The sequence below is a fragment of the Hordeum vulgare genome, chromosome 2H (genome assembly GCF_904849725.1).
Source record: "Hordeum vulgare subsp. vulgare chromosome 2H, MorexV3_pseudomolecules_assembly, whole genome shotgun sequence".
NCBI classification, from domain to species: Eukaryota; Viridiplantae; Streptophyta; class Magnoliopsida; order Poales; family Poaceae; genus Hordeum; species Hordeum vulgare.
In genome coordinates, this window is record NC_058519.1 from 13,960,391 (window position 1) to 13,967,307 (window position 6,917).

General features: G+C 40.1%; 1 long non-coding RNA gene across 1 annotated transcript; it reads left to right on the top strand.

Moving 5' to 3' along the window:
• Positions 1 to 5,416: 5,416 nt before the first annotated feature.
• Positions 5,417 to 6,296, top strand: LOC123429181. The gene is made up of 2 exons (XR_006622627.1): positions 5,417 to 5,705; positions 5,790 to 6,296. It is a non-coding gene; the product is annotated as an uncharacterized LOC123429181 (long non-coding RNA).
• The last annotated feature ends 621 nt before the right edge of the window (positions 6,297 to 6,917 follow it).

Below are 6,917 nucleotides of genomic sequence, written 5' to 3' on the forward strand. Positions count from 1 at the left end.
CTTGGCTAAAACCTCTCTCACAAGAAAACAAGATTAAACCCCAGAACTCATTGGGTGTGAATCACATAGTGATGTGAACTACATTATTGACTCTAGTGCAAGCGGGAGACTGTTGGAAATATGCCCTAGAGGCAATAATAAATTAGTTATTATTATATTTCCTTGTTCATGATAATATTTAATTATCCATGCTAGAATTTTATTGATTGGAAACTCAAATACATGTGTGGATACATAGAGAACATACTCTCCCTAGTGAGCCTCTGAGGACTAGCTCGTTGTTCAAAGATGGTCAAGGTTTCCTGATGATAGACATGAGTTGTCATTTCATAACGGGATCACATCATTAGAAGGATGATGAGATGGACAAGACCCAAACTATGAACGTAGCATATGATCGTGTCAGTTTATTGCTATTGTTTTCTGCATGTGAAGTATTTGTTTCTATGACCATGAGATCATGCAACTCCCGGGCACAACGTAACTAGGTGACTAAAAATGTAACTAGAGGAATGCCTGGTATGTATCAAGCATCACAACATAACTAGCTGACTAAAAAGGTGCTCTACAGGTATCTTCGAAGGTGTTTGTTGGGTTGGCATGAATCAATGCTGGGATTTGTCACTCTGTATGACGTAGAAGTATCTCTGGGCCCACTCGGTAATACAACATCACAATGAGCTTGCAAGCAATGTGACTAAGGCGTTAGTCACGGGATCGTGTATTAAGGAACGAGTAAAGAGAATTGTTGGTAACGAGATAGAACTATATATGGAGATACCGACGATCGAATCTCGGGCAAGTAACATACCAATGGACAAAGGGAACAATATACGCGATTGATTGAATCCTTGACATCGTGGTTCGACCGATAAAGATGTTCGTAGAATATGTAGGATCCAATATGGGCATCCAGATCCCGCTATTGGTTATTGACCGAAGAGTGTCTCAGGTCATGTTTGCATAGATCTCGAACCCGCATGGTCTGCACACTTAAGGTTCGGTGATGATTTGGTATTGTTGAGTAATGAATGATGGTGACCGAAAGATGTCTGGAGTCCCGGATGAGATCTTAGACGTGGCGAGGACCTGCGGAATGGTCTGGAGGTAAAGATTGATATATAGGATGTTCCGTGTTGGTCACCGGAAATAGTTCGGGCGTCACTCGTAGCATACCGGGAGTGTCAGAAGGGTTCCGGGGGTCCACCGGCCCCGGAGGGGCCACATGGGTTGTGAGGGATGCGCACCAGCTCCTGATGGGCTGGGAACACCTCCCCACCTAAGGCCCCTGCGGCTGGGCTGGTGCAGCGCCAACCCTAGGCGGTGGCGCCACCCTAACTTGGGTGGCAAGCCACCCCTTGGGCCGCCGCCCCTCCTAAGGGGTAACCCTAGGGAGCATCTCTCCTCTCCCTCCCCCATATATATACGGATGAGGAGAGAGGGATGCAACACACCTATGCCACGGTGCAGCCCTGTCTCTCCAATAGATCAGTTTTCTCCACTAATTAAATTGGTTTCGGTATTGCTTGGCGAAGCCCTGCCGGAACAGCTCCACCACCACCACCGCCATGCCGTCGTGCTGTCGGAGATCTAATCTATCTCCCCATCATCGGTTGCTGGATCAAGGAGGTGGAGAACTTTATCGAGCTGTACGTGTGCTGAACGCAGAGGTGACGTCCGTTCTACACTAGATCGGGACGGATCGTGATGAGATCGCGAGACGGATCTTGATTGGACCACGAAGTCATGCGACTGCATCAACCGCGTTATATATTCTTCCGCTAAGCGATCTACAAGGGTATGTAGATGCACTCCCCCTTCTCGTAGATGTTAGTCTCCATAGATTGATCTTGGTGAGCGTAGAATTTTTTTTGTTTCCCATGCAATGTTCCCCAATAGTGGTATCAGAGCCAGGTTTATGCGTAGATGAAATCACGAGTAGAACACAAAGGAGTTTGTGGGCATTGATATTCAGATTGCTTCCCTCCTTAGTCCACAGGATAGATTCTCATCGAGATTATGTGCTGCAATGGAATCGATAGATCCACATGGATCTAAATATGCATGCATGTATTGGTGGTCTTATGGCCCATGTTTGCATATCTTGTTGTTACTCCAAAAATTGAGTACCTTACTAACATTACACAAATCAAGCTTGAAATACATATAATTTAAGTGCCATTTAATGATACGATGGCTAATTGTTTGTGTGCTGCAACATGTCATACATATTCAACTGGTTCAACATTGATCATGTCCGACATTAATCTTTCTCCCACCATATTCTAGACTAGGTAAGTTTTGATTTGTTTTCATTATGAATAGGAAAAGGCAATATTTTTCTGATTTAGTTGAAGTTTTTGTAAGAGGTGGTTTGATTTGGGTATGAATACGGGACGACAAGGGAAGTTTTGATTTATTCGTTGTGAGTTTTGTTAGGCTAGATTTGATTGAGTCAATGTAGGACATGGGGGAGGGGATCGAGTGAAGACGGAGTTGGATCATACCAACCTACAACGCCTAACATACAATGCTTAACTCCTATTTAATAGTAGAGATGTATATTACAAAAGTGTGTGAAAGTTCTTGAACCAACGGAGACAATACAACACGTACACATGCATATACAGTGTTTACATAAGCCCCAGATGCATTAGAAAACCATTAGAGGTTTGTTTTAGAAACACATTAGAGACACATACGCTCATAACACACATGCACACTGACCTCTATGTACGCGCGCGCACACACACATTCATAACACACTTGCATACTCACTCCTACATACGCACGCCCACACACCTTAGTCCTATCAACACTTCATGTAGTAGTGTGGTGCCTTAAATGTTTTCATCCCAATTAGTGATGCTATGATTCCGAGTGTGATTGAGCCTCCACACATGCTTTTCTACTTAGTTCCCCACCTATTTCGTTCCTCCTCTCCCTCCCATTCGTCTTCCCATCCTTTTGTTTTTCCTTCTTCTAGTTGATATCATTGCTCTATACTTCCTCCACATCACCCTCATATTCGTAGATCCCGCCTTAACCATGTTGCATCATTCGGTCTATTATTTTACAAAAGAATGTCATTAGGTGATTTGGGGTGTATCATCCACCGTCATTCTCCAATGTCCATTACCATTCAAGTGATTGTCATGCACCATTATAGATGCATTGTTTGTCCACAACAGATCTTATAATTTAGGAGAGGCTATATTACATGGCATACATGTGCATGTGAGCAAGAGAATTATCCCAACAAATGCAAACAAAAATATCTTCAAGATAATACAAAGTGAATGGATGACATAAATGTGACAATAATAACATACACTTGGCAAATACTGGAGTTCTTGGCGCTTGATTCACACCTACCACACATACGAGGATTATGTACTTCCTTAACCCTTCACACCTGAGGAAAGTAGTTATTAAATATTTTGGTTCAGGTTATTGCTCCAGCATCCAAAAAGTATTTTCACATCAAATACACGACACGTAATGTAACTTTAGAATTGATTTTTTAAGACTCGTATCTATAAATATAATATTTCAGAAGTACAACATACGCGTACTTGAACATTAAGTCTTACAAGGCGAGATAAAATTTACATAACAAGCACATACATGACCTCACACTATTACTTATCTTCAATTTATTTTCCATGATAACATTGGGAGTCAGTTTCCTCCAGCTTTTGTACTCTCCTTGGAACTCGGGAACATCCCTTGGCAGGGGTAGTTCCCTAGTGAACATGTATGATGTATTTGCTCACCAACAGGGGTACTCCTTCCATTAATAGAACTAGAAGTCAGTTTGCGCATGTCTTTCACTAGCATTGCATTCTCTTTGATATTCCTTGGACGGACACATGCGCATGAATCGATAATAACCATTGCCATGATGACCAGCACAATGACTTTCATTGTTGATACTTCTTGTAGGCCCTAAGAAAGAAACATAAACATAGGTCAGTCATTGAGTATCATTTTATGCAATCCGTACAAATCATACATTGAGGGAAATGTTGAGGGTTTTCAAAATAATAGAATATTGAATCTACATGCATAAGATTGTAAATATTCACCAAACAAGGATATTGCTTAAGTGCAGCTAAAGGCTTGTCATTTACCTCCGCCTGGTAGCTGAAAATGTGATATGGTGATGCACTACTTATAGGAGATAAAAGTGGTGATGTTTGATTTCAACTATTCAAGGTAAATCTTCTGGGGTAACAACTTGATTCTCCACCAATAAAAGATACCGGACAACTGAAAGTGGGTAATTTCATGTAATCAGATTATGATAGGTCGATTTTCCTTAATTGTAAGACTTTATATCATCTGTCTCTAAACATTGTGAATGGAAATTTACTATCGTTTCCAACATTTTCACACTAGGAAATGGAACGTGTAATGAGATATTGAACATGCCTACTTTTCAGTGTTGTTATATTTATATCCCAGTATTGCTCTGATCAAAGAGTGTCTTATTTAACCATAACACTTAATATAAAATTCTGTTTGAGATGTACTTAATTACGCGTGGCTTTGAAACTACATATCAGCCTTGGTCCAAGAAAGACCAAGTGTTTCATGTCGTACTCTCTGAAATTAATCTCCAGGGCATGACATTGTCAAGTTCCACGATCTATTCAGCACAATCACAAGATTTGTTTCCTCACCTTATATTCCTTCCATGTCAATTATGTTGTTAATTAATCAATTTATTATTGTGTTTCCTGAACTGAAATACACATGTTGTCAGAGGGATGAACTATAAGAAATCGGCCATGCGCTTGTTTTTTTTTTTTTTGAATTATGTATGGTTAGTCGTTTTCACCCTTGGAGATGTATTTGATTTTCATTGTAATTACTTTACTCATTCTCCTTACACACTAATGTTATGTTCTTGTTTGTAAGTAAACAAGAAATGCTAATGGTAATCTTGGTTCTTGGTCTGCGAATTATAGATAAAACTATGTACTGAATTATTAAGATGATATATTGAGGAAACTGCAACACTCTTTCATGTAAACTACTCCCTCCGTCCAGAATTACTTTTCCGAGAAATGGATTTATCAGGAAGTATTTTATTTCTAGATACATCCATTTTTATCCATTTCTGTGACAAGTGCTTCCGGACGGAGAGAATATTTATTTTAAAATATTATAAACCGGCTAACTACTACTTTATCTCAGTACCCATATTTTTATGCGGATAAGTTAAAACAGTTAACTTAATTACTCTAGCGAAGACACAACTCATATGACAAAAGATTAGACGATAATGGAGAAACCTAATCCACCATCTTTTTAAGACAAGACAGCTGAAAATTACATCCATGGTGTCATTATTTAAATGACAATTTGTATTTCAGCACTCGATATGATAGCTCACGACACTATATGGATCTTCTGAAGTAAATTTCTGGATTGTGCCATAAACAGTAAAAGAAGGGTATACGTCCACCTTAGCTTTGAAGTAACCGGGGTAGTAGTTTTCACCGCACCACCAGTTCCCCACACAATCTCCAGTTAGTGGAGAATCCATTTTCCATGGTAGATTGTCATATGTTAACAAACAAAGAGGAAAACATCCATTCTTGCCCCCTATAAGTAGCTTATCACATCACACTAAGTTTATTATCTACTAGAGAGAGTTGTACAAAAGCATTCAGTTCAAGCAATTTGAGCAGAATTATGTAAGTTATTCTTCTGGCATTTCAAAGAGCTTTGTATTCCTGCAGTTATCCTAATTCACTTTCGTGTTTTCTTATTTCCATAAGTACACTATTCGTAATGAAGACGGGTGTGATCGTGGTTGTTGGGCTGATTTTCATCAACTTATGCACCTGCATGCCAAGAAATGTTGCAAACCATGGATCTCACGATACAACAGTGCCACCGAAGGAAATGCGCAGTCTGATGACCGGCACTGATGGAAGGAACGGGCCTCCGAGCAACGACCACCAGTGCCCACTTGGGACTTACCCTAATTGCCAAGGGACGATGTCCCAGAATACTCAAGAAGCATCTCAAGATGTTGGAGGAAACTAAGGCAAACTGAGGGATTATGAGCATGGAATGACTACCCCAAGTTTATATTGCTTTACTTCCACGTATGGAGTCATTTGGCATGAGATATGTGCCATGCATGTTGTCAATGCTTCTGCGTAGTCCGTAGCACCCTAGAAGCTACCCACCATGAAGTTCTCAGGAATGTAACTATCTTATATGCTACGTACTGATATACTGGTTGAATTTATATATACCCATATGTGTGTGATATTGAATTCATGCGAGAATCTTTTGTTTTTAATACTACGTTGGAAGGGTCTTGAACTTAAGATCTGTTGGCTAAGATACCATATTGAATTCATGCTCCAGCCAACTCATCCAAAAGTCTGAACGGATGCAGAGAGGTGGGCAATATATTTCAACATGTGATATTGAGTAAAATAGTTTCAAAGCTAACATACAGTAAAATGTCCTACCTATGCACCACCGTAGCGCTCGGACGCTCGGGTAGAGATGCTTGTGCTTCTAACCCAGCATCCCTCAGGCAGAGACGTTTATGCTTATTGTTCAGTTAAGGAAACAATACACCCTTCGAACTCTACCATGGCTCTCAAGTCTGAACTCATTGATCTCCAGAAGAAAGTCGCTGCTGATTTCAGGGTAACACAAAACTTCCTTCAAATTTAAAAAATGCAGCAAACGTTGTGCATGTCAAAGCTTATTAGGCTTCAGGCTGGACTTGGAAATTTACCAACAACAAAGAATCTTGGCAGCCATAGACTAATACAATCAAAACCAGTGCTGCAATTATTTGCTCTTATAACTCAAACTAGAGGTCACATTAAACAATCACACGTGCTTAAATTAAGATATATATAATTCCTCCATCCTAAAAT